This window comes from Diabrotica virgifera, chromosome 8 (genome assembly GCF_917563875.1).
Source record: "Diabrotica virgifera virgifera chromosome 8, PGI_DIABVI_V3a".
Lineage (NCBI taxonomy): Eukaryota > Metazoa > Arthropoda > Insecta > Coleoptera > Chrysomelidae > Diabrotica > Diabrotica virgifera.
Genome location: NC_065450.1, coordinates 183,484,003 through 183,497,734, shown reverse-complemented (window position 1 = coordinate 183,497,734; position 13,732 = coordinate 183,484,003). Strand labels below are relative to the sequence as shown.

At 33.0% G+C, this 13,732-nt stretch overlaps 1 protein-coding gene across 9 annotated transcripts in view; it reads right to left on the bottom strand.

The window, feature by feature from the left end:
• The window catches only part of LOC114342596 (nematocyst expressed protein 4), a 236,263-nt gene that overhangs the window by 146,988 nt on the left and 75,543 nt on the right, over positions 1-13,732 (bottom strand). The window lies entirely within an intron of this gene.

Here is a 13,732-nt window from a genome sequence, read left to right as displayed (position 1 = left end):
TTTAATAAGCTGCTCGAAAATAAATAGGACATTCGTGAAATATGAAAAGTAAAGCCTAGAGTTGTACAAGTTTGACTTGAATATTTGAATTTGACTTGAGTTTGACTTAATTTCAAGTCAAACTCAAGTCAATCCTTCTGACAAATAATTCAAGCCAAGTCCAACTGGTCAATCGTACAGGTTTGAAAATTCAAACTGTTTGTCAAACTAGTTTGAAAGAGTGAAAAATAATTTATTTCGTAGATATACTTCTTTTTTAACAATCCACGAGGAAAATAAAATTCCTGTAGCTGGCTGTATACCATAAATCACAAAAATACAGGATCCTTCGTCAAAGGTATATTTAAAAGACCCTAATAAGGGTTGCATCACAAAACAAAACGTTTTCGAATTAACAAGTAATCCATCATCAGTGTTAAGCCAATAACATGCATGCGTGAGCCACCAAAAAGTTATGGGTAAAAACCCTTTAAAAGGTATAAGATCTTATATTATACTACATATTATGTTTAAAATAGTTAGATGTTGCAAATATTCCTGGATATTACCCAGGGCAACACAGGACTCTAACCCACGTGGATGTGATATGAAAGGGATGAACCTCACATATTGAAAATTGAGTGTCAACTATATCTTTTTTTACCCATAACTTTTTGGTGGCTCACGCATGCATGTTATTGGCTTAACACTGATGATGTATTACTTGTTAATCCGAAAACGTTTTGTTTTGTGATGTAACCATTATTAGGGTCTTTTAAATATACCTTTTACAAAGGATCCTGTATTTTATTTTTTTATGTAGTTTTTGTTGAGATAGACATGTCAGTTGCCAATTAAGATAAGAAATTTAATAATACATTGAGTGCCATATAAATCATCCTTTAGGTCCAATAATTTTAGTATTTGTTTCCCTCTACTCATTTTTAAAAATCATGTACAATAGAACACTGACGGTTTCACAGTAAACTATTTTTTAGCACGCACAACAAAATTAAATAAAAAAATACTAAATGAACAGTTCTTGGTTTAAATGGGATCTAGATATTTTTATAATTTTCTGCTTTTAAAACCGATAACAATAAACATCGGCACCGTCTTCAACGACAGAACGAAAGTCATAAAAAAAGGTTTAGGAAAGTTAAAAAGGAAGAAAACAAAGAACCTCAAAAATCTGTTTCCGTACCAACCCCTTTTTAAGGATGTTAATTCCTTGAAATTTTATGGTCAAATTTAGATTATCTACATTTTTTCAATACATGCGCCCTAGAATCTCATAACATGTGGTGTGTACTAAAAGTATAAGTCAAGCTGCGTAAGTGAAAGCAGAAGGTACTAACAGTAGAAGTTGACCTGTACCTTACAAAGCAGACTTTTGAAATTAAAAGTTGTACTGTTGGAATAACATCAATATTTATACATGAAAAACAGGCTATTGATTTATACTCTTAGTACAGAAATGATTAATAGACATTCAAAATTCAAAATATAGAAGAATTCCAAAAGGTCCATTTTATGACTTATACTATATTCTTAGTACATAGCACGTTAGACATAATAAACAGATTGTATAAAGATTATTTGTATTTTTCAATTTAATTACATATATATAAACACAACATTTTCACTTTAAAAAAATTCCATCATTTTTTGACGGAAACTTCAAAATTAATGTGTACATTAATGAGGACAAAACTGTTATTCTGGCCAAACGCTTAGTTTAGCATAAACAGACCAAAGTCGGCGCTTAGTCTACAATCGCGAAACTGTTATGAATGGCAGTTATGGATATATGACAGTTATGAATGGTAGTTATGAATGGCAGTTAAGAATGGCAGTTATGAATATAGTCTTGTTATGCAAAACTAAAAACCCTTAATAGACAGAATGTCGCTTGGTTTATTTTTGTTTTTCTTAGTAACCGTTAACGTGACAATAACAGGGATTTTTCCAAGATAGTTTTAGCTATGTGTCACCAGGATCCACTTTTATCTCGATTTTAAAGAAATGGCGCTTGGTCGAGTTATGCATAACGCTGTCCTTTTAAAGAATTAGTTCACTGTTTGTGATTTTATAACGCTGTTCTTTATTTTTACATAATAGAAGTATGTATGCACTTTGCAATTTTCATTGTTTTGAAATCACCTGCCGCAACATCAAATAAATGAGTATATTTATTTTTCTTAATTAATACTGCTTCGACTACAGATTGTTTCTCTTAATTTTTGCAGTGAGAGTATCTTCAATATCAGACTCAATTTGTTCTGGTACTTATTCTGAACCGGAAAATATCCACATTCAGATATTATCTCCCCAAGCCACACACTTCAAAACGAACGTAATAAACAAGCCAAACATGGACGTCTAAATATGAACTGCAAACTCGTTTGCGGAGTAGCAGAATACCGATTCAGACCTATCCAAATAAGTCACAACAAAATCCGTACGCTCTCGATTAGAATTGGAAATAAACAAGTTGCCAATATGACATTCAAACTTCAAACCGTTTGAAAAAGTTTGATTTCAAGTCAAACCTAAAGATATCGAAATCAAGTCAAGTCAAACATTTTTACAAAAAAAGTTTGATTTTCAAGTCAAGTCAAGTTTGTTGAATAAAATCAAACTAGTTTGACTTGATGCATCTCTAGTAAAGCCGCGTTGGCATGGATAGTGAATCCCTCGTTTTACACGCTAAGTGCTGTTTCACATTATAAGAATTTAAACGTACGAGGGTTAGAACGCACAACGATATTCCAACGGTGGCTCATGTAATCATATGGAGCCTTTCTCACTAGACGGTGGTTGGAACGTTCGGTGAAGTCGCCGTGTTTATGCCGTCCCTCGCTTAAGTCGCGTTTACATGATGGCAATTGGCGAGACAATTGTCAGAAGACAACTGACTGGCATGAAATTATTGTCTTCGTGTAAACACTTCAGGCCAATTGCCTTGCCAACTGCCCTCACAATTGGCCCAAAATTCAGTTGTCTCCGGGAGTAGACTGAGGACAATGAGCTGCGCCCAGTGAGCCCCCCACCACTCGAAATCTCAATTGTCGCGACAATTGGCGCCGTGTGAACGGTGTAGGCCAGTAGTGCTGTCTTGTTTTTTGCCAGTTCCCTCTAGATGCCGAGCAGTCGGCCATGTCTTAGCTGTCTACTGCCATGGCAATAGTTGGCCCCGTGTAAACATCTTCTCTTTCAACTGGACTGGCCTCCGACAATCCGCAACCACGTGATGACAATTGTCCAATGACAATTGTCTCGCCAATTGCCATCGTGTAAACGCGACTTTACAACAACAGACGGCAGCCGTGCCGTCTTTACGCACCCAGTAGCATAGGGGACTTTGCATCCTTTCATATGTTACTGTGGTTCAGTCGCATGAAGGTAGTTTCTTTGGTTGTTTGGTACATTATTTTCATTTACACTTTGTGGCTGTTTAAAGTAGGTGCATATATTTTATATTATGATGTCTCAGATTGATAGTGAAATATTAATAACATTCATTGAAGCGAGACCTGTTCATTGGGACAAAACAATAGAAATATATAAAGATAGAAACTTGACGAGAAATGCTTGGAATGGTGTATGCCGTGCACTTAACAGTGCACGAATTAATTTGAATTAATTAATTTGACGAATTAGGTGATAAAGAAAAAACCGGTTCCTCTTATTTCTCTTTCTTCGACGACAAAGTAAACACAACGCTATAATTTGATTTCGCTCCATATAAAATATACCTTTTATTCTACGAAATTATACTTAGGTTGATAGGGTAAACAACTCGGTGAAAACTGGAGTAGGGCTGCGGTCACGTCTTGTGTGAAATTATCTAAAAACAACATTTAAAACGAGGAGAACAACATTTAAAAATGAATGGATGACAGAGGGTCTTTTAAATTCTGTACATGAAAAACATAAATTGTAATGTTGTTCTGAAGCTGTTTCCTTGTGGAATTTTTATAATAAACTAGTCTAAATGGGAAATAAGCCACAATTTAACTAAAAAAATAATTTTATTAGTTCAATTGTGGCTTATTTCCCATTTCGAATAGTTTATTACATATATTGTATGAGCTAATTAGATGAGCTAATCCAAGATCCCACAAATAATTTAGTAGAACAACGATTATAAAAACAAATTCAGGCTTTTAATTAAAAACATAAGAAATAATAACTGACAAAATAGAAATTGCAAATGAATTAAATAGGCATTACAGTACATTAGGACAAAAGTATGGACAAAAAATACCCAGTTGTAATGATACATCGTAATGATACATATCAGACATCGTATCATGTACCTACCTCAGCCACAAAGTGTAAATAAAAATAATATACCAAACAACACAGCAAAATATTATCTTCGTGCGACTCAATTCTTATTGTGTGAAAAGGATAGGAGAAAAACTATCGCACGAGAAAACCCTCGCACGTTCAAAATTCTTATAATGTGAAACAGCACTAAGAATTTGAACGTGCGATGGCTTGAACGCAGGATGGCATTCCAATAGTGGCTCGAGCAATCATATGGAACCTTTCTCATTATACGGCGGTTGGAACGTTCGATGAAGTCGCCGTGTAACAGGGTGCGCAAAAACCAAGGTTTTTTTTTCAAAAAACCAGGTTTTTTGGTTTGGACCAGGTTTATTTGGTTTAAACCAGGTTGATTTGATACAAAGTATTATAAGTCTAAATACTTTAAAAATGAATAAATTATTTTATAACATAATAGTAATAAACACTGAAAAAATTATTAAGACGACTTTTATTTTTATTTACTAACACACACAAAAAATTAATATAACAAAAACATCTTTAAACATAATAATATTCAAATAACTAAGTTCGAAATACAAAATAGAATTTATTTATCTTTAGTTTCTTCATTTGCGGCAGATGTATTAAAAACTTTAAATAAAAACACCAGTTTGGTTTTTTTCTTAAAAAAGTCGGTTGGTTTAAACCAGTTTTTGGTTGGTTTTTTATGTTTTTTTTTTCTTAAAAAACCAGTTGGTTTAAACCTTGGTTTAAACCAAGGATTCAAGCATGTTGGTTTAAACATGCCAACATTGCGTGTAATGTAAAAATTACCATGGGATATAGGCGTAACCAGGATGATCCTAAGGGGGGGTTACAACTACCTGAAAGGGGGGTTACAACTACTGGAAGGTCTCTGAGGGCTATGGTGTTAAGCGTATAGAGCTCAAAGTACATCCCAATGGGGGGGTTATAACCCCCAAAACCCCCCCTGGTTACGCCTATGCCATGGGATTGCTTGAGCCATCAATTGGCCACCAATCCATCAATCCACCAATCTCACCGTACGTTCTAGCGATCGCATGTTCAAATTCTTAGTGTGTGAAACTGCGGTATCACGCTTTCGTACGCTCCGTGCAGTCTGTGAAATACGAATAGTAAATTCTTTTCACGAATCGAAATAATTACGACCGGAGGGGATCAAACAAGTTTGATTTTTGGAGCGTGTAGTCAATCCATCAAACTAAGCAACCAGAATCAGACGGCAGAGATAACTAGAAGAGTCCGAATGACTTGGACAGCAGTAGGAAGACTCAGTGATGTGTTGAAAAACAAAGAGATACTGTAATAAAACGAGCGATTTCGTATTTATATACGACTTTATTATTTATTTATACAAGTTTTCTTTTACAAACTCTAGCTAAAACTAAACTCAAATAAAAGCGCGCTCCACTTAAATAGCAAATAACGTTATTCTCGATCATTCCAGACTTCGCCACCTCTAGCTATTGTGTGACCTTCCACATACCGCACGTCTTTCTCCACCGATTCCTCGTATATCGTGCTTCCGCCAGAAGGTTCTGGAGATGGAACCGTTTGGAACTGCTACTTGCTGCCGGTGTTTCATTCTTTTGCTACAATACTAATAATTCTAACGAAAAATGTATTCAATAGTTATATTCTACCAGTAGTTATGACTTATGGAATGGAGACCGTGACACTTACAGAGTTGTCAGCCAATAGATTAAGAACAACACAAAGAGCCACCGAACGAGCTATATTTGGAGTGTCTCTGAGTGAACATATACGAAACGAGGACGTGTGAAGCAGTACGAAGGTGGAAGATGTAATTGGAAGAATTGCGTAAATGAAATGGATTTGGGTAGGACACGTGGCACGACAAAACAACGACAGGTGGACGAGAAACACTGTACCTGAGACCCCGCGAACACAGTCGTCGGAGAGGAAGACCACAAAAACGATGGCTAGACGACACCAAAGCAAAATGGAAGAAACTGGCACCAAATAGCACAAAACAGAGAAGAGTGAACAACTTATGGGAAGGCCTTTGCCCAGGAGTGGATACAAACTCCAGACAAAGTGGATAAAGACTGAAGATGAAGAAGCAACCGTGAGCAGTGCAGGGTCCAGGTCAATCCCCACTTCAAATTAGGCCCTAATTAGTTTCATATATGTGTTTATAATAACTTGAAACAGTCCCAAAGTCACCGTCTAAATATTAGCAAGTCCGACCCTATCTTGATGGTTAAAACGACGACGGGATTTGCACCCGAAAATATGTTTCAAATAGGTCTCACGCGAAGTGAATATTCTTCGAAATTTAAGTACCTAGAACAGGCCACAGGCGTTGTTGTAAGTTGCAAGATAAAGGATTTTTATGGCCTTTTCAGACAGAGTTCTGAAAGATTAAACCAAATTACAAAAAACTCGAAGATGTACCACAAGGTTATTTTTTATTGTTAAAAAACATATATAAGGACGCGTTTCGGCTTAACACAAGCCATCATCAGCTTAAATACAGGACAAAAAACAACTGACTGACCAGAAAAAACAGGAAGGAGGAGGAATCAGCTAGTTTACATTATGAAATATATAGATGTACACATTTCTTCATTAATAATTAGCTATTAATAGCATTTTGTAATTATAGTGTTGTAAAAACCTCAAGAACTTTCACTTGTAGAGGAACCATCATATGAGCCGGTCAGGTGAAAAAAAAAAAAAAAAAAAATAACCTTGTGGTACATCTTCGAGTTTTTTGTAATTTGGTTTACCTCGAGACCACATTTGAGTAAGTATGGATACTTCTCTTCATGTTTCTGAAAGATTGTTTATTTTGGGACAGGAAGTACCACATAAATAAGGGTAAGAGGTATTGATAAATCTCTCAGATATTGGATTCTCGAAACTAGCCTGAGATTAGGATGCAGCAAAGGGCCTAGCCGAGTAAGATGGTGAAAAGTGCCCCCAACTCGATTTAAATTCCATATAGGCCACTTTTTAGCACCTAGAGAGGAACTCACTTTCTGAAATTTTTAGCCCCCTAGGTGGTCACGTGACCCCCCTAGAGCCTAATTAGGCTTTTTAGGTTTTTATTTTTTATCTCAGCCGCATCAAGAGCTAGCCAAAAACTTTATTTAAAAAAGTTGTAATTTTCAAAAAAATCTATAAGAAAATTTTTTTTTTTTATTTTTTGGCGGAAAATTCGAATTTCTAGAACAATTTTAAACTTTTAAATAACTCTGAAAAAAAAAACTAAGACACTCGTTTTTACGAAAATCAACTATAATGTGTATTTTTGCACAATCTTTCACCCTGAATTTTTTCAGATTTTTAAAATTGGTGAAACGTACCTTTAAAAATAAAAAACCGCATTTTTTCGGTTTTTTTTTTGGTTTTTGATACAATTTTATACATATTTTTCAAAAAAGGTAACACCGTCACTAAAATAGGTAAAAAACTGAAAAATAATTGGGGTTTTTTTTATAAAAATTTTTTGTAACGCCATCCATTTTCAAGATACAGGGCGTTGAAGAAAACAAAATTTTACACATTTTTTACGATTTTGCTGAAACTACTGGCAACATTGTAATAAAACTTGGCGAGATTTAAGAGGTAGTTGTTGTGCATGTTTTGACATACAATTAAGGATTTGTTATTCATCATTGGCGCGCATAGGGGTAATAGTCTGAACTTTTTAAAGAATAAAGATAGTACGCCACTGACATATTTCAAATTGACAATCATTTTTAATTTCTCGTTCAATTTGCGACAAAAAATCTATCTACTTATTTTTTCATAGGACGCGCCATTTTTATTCAAAAAATAAAAGATCTTAACCCTTACAAAGTATTCGAACTTCTAGTAGTTTCTACATCTACATACATAAACTCGTACATCCATTATAAAAATTAATTCGAATACTTTGGAAGCGTTAAGATATTTTATTTTGTGCAACAAAACGGCGCGTCGTATGAAAAAATGAGAAGATAGATTTTTTATTGCAAATTGAACGAGAGGAATTCAAAAGTGATTGTTAATTTGAAATATGTCAGTGGCGTACTATCTTTTTTTCTTTGAAAAGTTAACCATTACCCCTATGCGCGCCAATGATGAATATCAAATCCTTAATTGTATGCCAAAACATGCACAATAACTATCTCTTAAAACCCGCTAAGTTTTATTACAATGTTGCCAGTAGTTTCGGCAAAATCGTAAAAAATCTGTAAAATTTTGTTTTCTTCAACGCCCTGTATCTTGAAAATGGATGGCGTTACAAAAAATTTTTATTAAGCAAACCCCAATTATTTTTCAGTTTTTTACCTATTCTAGTGACGGTGTTACCTTTTTTAAAAATATGTTTAAAATTGTTTCAAAAAACGAAAAAGAAAACCGAAAAAATGCGGTTTTCTTTTTTAAAGGTACGTTTCACCAATTTTAAAAATCTGAAAAAATTCAGGGTAAAAGATTGTGAAAAAATACACATTATAATTGATTTTCGTAAAAACGAGTGTCTTAGTTTTTTTTTCAGAGTTATTTAAAAGTTTAAAATTGTTCTAAAAATTCGAATTTCCCGCCAAAAAATTTAAAAAATTTTTTTTCATATAGATCTTTTTAAAACTTACAGCTTTTTTAAATAAAGTTTTTGGCTAGTTCTTGATGCGGCTGAGATAAAAAATAAAAACATAAAAAGTCTAATTAGGCTCTAGGGGGGTCACGTGACCACCTAAGGGGCTAAAAATTTCAGAAAGTGAGTTCCTCTATATGTGTTAAAAAGTGGCCTATATGGAATTTAAATTGAGTTGGGGGCACTTTTCACCATTTTACCCGGCTAGGCCCTTTCGTGGGAACTGAGGGATTTTGTTATTGCAAATATAGCGAGCTCGTATTGGTCGAAAGAAAAAATCATGGCATTTGTAGGATGTCCTGAGTAAGTTTTTCTAGCCACCTGATTGGTAGAGAAATGTTTTGGATGGTCACTATTGGACAAAGTAGGTGATGGCTGTCAGAATGGGAGGTAATTTCTTTTTTTTTTTTGGGAAGAGGGAACCCAAGTTTAGAAGGATCGAGTTAGAGGTTCCAGAAGTCAGTTCCGTGGAAGCCATCAAGTAGTTCAGTTCTGTCATCAAGGAAGTTTAGTTTTGAGTTCCAGTCAGTGTTTCAAAATGTAGTTACAAGTTCCCGGCCGGCTGAGTTGACCCAGCCCGGCGTACATGATGGTGTGTAGCGTGAGCTCCGGCAATTTTCTCGCTGTTTTTAAGCGAATCGCCGATATGATTTCATACCACTTTTGGTATTAAATAATTTTTTTATGCAGTCAGATCCGGAAGTAGGAGTTAGAAGTTTCATTTTGTATTACTAAGTTTAACATTACAGTTAAATCATGAAGTATGCTTATATATTTCATTTTGATCCCGTTTAATGAACTTTTAATATTTTTGTTCGAGTAGAAAGCTGAATTTTTCTATGATAACTTTTGTAATGAACTATGGATAACCTTATGTACTGTTGCTGTAGCTATTAACAATGTGAAGTGATTTTCGCGTAGTGAAATAGCGTCTTGGACTTACAAACCAAACAACAACCAGAAGAAACCAGGACAATGATTGTAAAGGTATCATTTTTATGTTTGTAGAACTTTTCGTTTCATTTTTTTTATTTGGTAATCTGGATCTCAATCTGTAACACCGAGAGATCAGAGATTCATTTTTTTTTGTTTTTTTTAATAAATAAAGTTTGATTTACAAAATAAAAATTTATTATTTCTTTCCTTCTCTCTTGAATCGTAATAGTCTAAGAGCTAGAGGCGAGAAATCATCGTCATAAGTAATATGGAGTTTGGCATGTGAAATGTGTCTATTGTATGCTGATAATTATGACCCCTTTCAGGCTGACACCTCAGTGGATACAGGGAGTAGCAATAAGGGATAAAAGGGGAAAGTTAACACAGTCATTAAAGGTTTTCACCTTCTATTTTGTTAAACCTCCATCGATTTGCATGAAAATTGGTGAGTAGTTAGAGCATACCTCAAGAAATAAAACTGATATGGTGCCAACGTGCGCTTTTGCCCTGGGGGTGGATGCCACCCCTTCTCAGAGGTGAAAACTATTTTATTAAAAATAACCCCACTAATCGATAGAGGGACAAATTTTAAGCAAAATTTATTACCTCTAATTATTAAAATAAATCAATACTATTTGAGTTATTAAAGATCAAAGATTTGAATTTTTCGTGAAATAAATGCATGATGTAAAGCGGTTTTTTGTAAATAATTCAAAAACTGTAAGTTTTATCAAGATAGTTATGATTACCAAAATTGAAGATAATAAAAAATAAAAGAGATTTCTTATTCGAAAAACCTTTGAGAATTAATAAAAAGTGAGTTATAGGTGATGGAATGTATATTTTCTTTTTCGGCTAGTACTCAAATCTATGTATTCAAGCTCAAATAACGGGAAAACGGTGCATTTTATAAAATATATTTACTGAACACTTGTCAAAGTACTTAGAAATATGTATCAAATGAGCTCCCGGAAAAGTTAATACCATTAAACATTATGCTACAAACATTTTTCAAAGTTTAGGCTCCAAAAATTTGGAGCTTAATTATTATATTATTTATATAAGTTTTTAAAATTATTTTTAGACATTTATATAAAACATAGCAAAAATGTATTTGAATATTATGTCAAATGTGCCCATTATTGGACACCCTCAGTTTCTGTACATATTCAGTTTATACAGGGGCGGTTCTAGACCAAAAAAAGTGGGGGGCAAGGGAACACAACCGGTGAATAAACAAGATAACGTGCCTTTTTAACGAAAATTATAGTACAACAGTACTGTAAAAACTGAAGGGGGAGGGGCAGCTGAAGTGAAAAATAAATAGTATTTTCAACAAAAATTTTGATTTCGTTGCCACTGCGTTGCCACCCCTGCCATATCTGGAGCTTATGTACCGGTGTCAATGTAGTTTTGTCTCCTGAATATAAATCTGAAAACGGCATTTCGATATTTCAAACCATCTTCGAGATAACCGACCTCAAAGACAAGTTGCATCTCGGGACAGCAATTTATGATTTTTTAGCAATTTTAGATAGCGAGATAATTCTACAATGGAGACACTGTACGTAAAAATGTTAATGAGAATTTCATATTATTTCAAAAATATATTACTTCATATAAACTGTAAAAGAATTGAAATATTAAATAAATAAATATTACTTATTAATTTTAATGTAAGTAATGTTAAATGTCAGGTTACAAATTTTTGGTGCTGTCTACCCAATGATTTATGTATTATGTATATTATATTGTATAATATACAGTGTGTCTACTAAGTTGGACACATATATTACGGGACACTTTTTTATTTTTAATTTTACGAAATAAAGTTATAATTCATAAAAAGTTCTGCATCGTCTAAAAACTACGATTCAATCATCAGATAGCAAATTTTATCTATATTATAGGAGGTATTTTAAAAAATATGAATTTAGCTCAAGATTAAAGTACCTTTTTTTTCACACTGTTGTAAATTATTGTTACTACGAAAAATTGTTTGGAATTAAAAACTGTGTTCTAATATATGCAATAGTTGTTATTATAATTAAATAATTAATAATTATTATAATAATGTAACTATTATCTACATTCTTCTAATAAAAAGAAAATATTTAATTTTTTTCGCAAATTAGAGATACCTACCAATAGTACCAATCATCATTTTCATTTATAACTCTTTTGGTATTAATTTTACGAACAAAAATTATTTTTCATAAAAAGATCTGCACGGTCTAAAATCCAAGATGCAATCATAAACATAAGATTATATAAAATTGTATCGATTTTAGTCGATGTGTAAAAAATATTAATTTCGCTCAGGAAATTCGCTCAGTAAAGTTGTTTATAACTCACAATATTTAAATAGTAGGATAAAATTGCACATTAAACATAATTTTTAATTCTAAACAACTTTTCATAATAGCAATTTTCCATATTAGGAATTTAAATACATAAAAAACAAAGTTTTCGTTATAATAATGCTCGCATTTTTAACTTGTTATATTTAAATTGTAATAAAACGAACTTGATAATAAATTATAATCCTAACTTCATTCCCGAAATTCCTTTAAAAATTATTCTGTTAACAAATTTCAAAATAAATAAACGAGTATAAATACCGTATGTTTTAATTTTCACTTTTTCCTAAAAACTCGAAACGGTTCTCTTATTTTCATCATCACTTGCTTAGCTTTGATGTTATAAACTTCATCTGGAGCTCACTTGATAGGTATTCTTGAGTACTTTGACAAGTGTTCAGTAAATATATTTTATAAAATGCACTGTTTTCCCGTTATTTGAGCTTGAATACTTAGATTTGGGTACTAGCCGAAAAAATATACATTCCATCAACTATAACTCACTTTTTATTAATTCTCAAAGGTTTTTCGAACAATAAATCTCTTTTATTTTTTATTATCTTCAATTTTGGTAATCATAACTATTTTGATAAAACTTACAGTTTTTTAATTATTCACGAAAAACCGCTGTACATCATGCATTTATGTCACGAAAAATTCAAATCTTTGATCTTTAATAACTCAAAAAGTATTGATTTATTTTAATAATTAGAAGTAACAAATTTTGCTTAAAATTTGTCCCTCTATCGATTAGTGGGGTTATTTTTAATAAAATAGTTTTTACCCCCGAGAAGGGGTAGCATCCACCCCCAGGGTAAAAGCGCACGTTGGCACCATATCAGTTTTGTTTCTTGAGTTATGCTCTAACTACTCACCAATTTTCATGCAAATCGATGGAGGTTTAACAAAATAGAAGGTGAAAACATTTAATGACTGCACCAACTTTCCCCTTTCATCCCTTATTGCTACTCCCTGTATCCACTGAGGTGTCAGCCTGAAAGGGGTCATAATTATCAGCATACAATAGACACATTTCACATGCCAAACTCCATATTACTTATGACGATGATTTCTCGCCTCTAGCTCTCCGTCTATAAGAACAATAAAGAATTGGCTGAGTATAGCATATTGATTATAGAGTAAATAAGGTAAGTTACATTATAATATTTTGTATATTATGTATATTTTTATTTGACTATGTTTTTTGTTTTATTTTGATTTAATACTATTTTTCTTTTAATATTTTCATTTTGTGAAAGTTTGGTTCCTTAAGGTAACCAGTGGCGCCCAATATTGTATTTTCATTATTTTTTATTTTACATCCTTATTTCGATTTTTCTATCTTTTTAAAATTTTCTAAGCTAATAAGAGTATACTAATAACATCTGTTAAAGATCCACCCCACATCTCTTCCGATTCTGAGCGACCGTGGTTTGAATTCTGTTTTGTAACATCCCCTTATATGACATATCAACATCTTGTCAAATTTCAATTCCATTTTCATGTTATGCAAATAACACCCTCTTTTTGG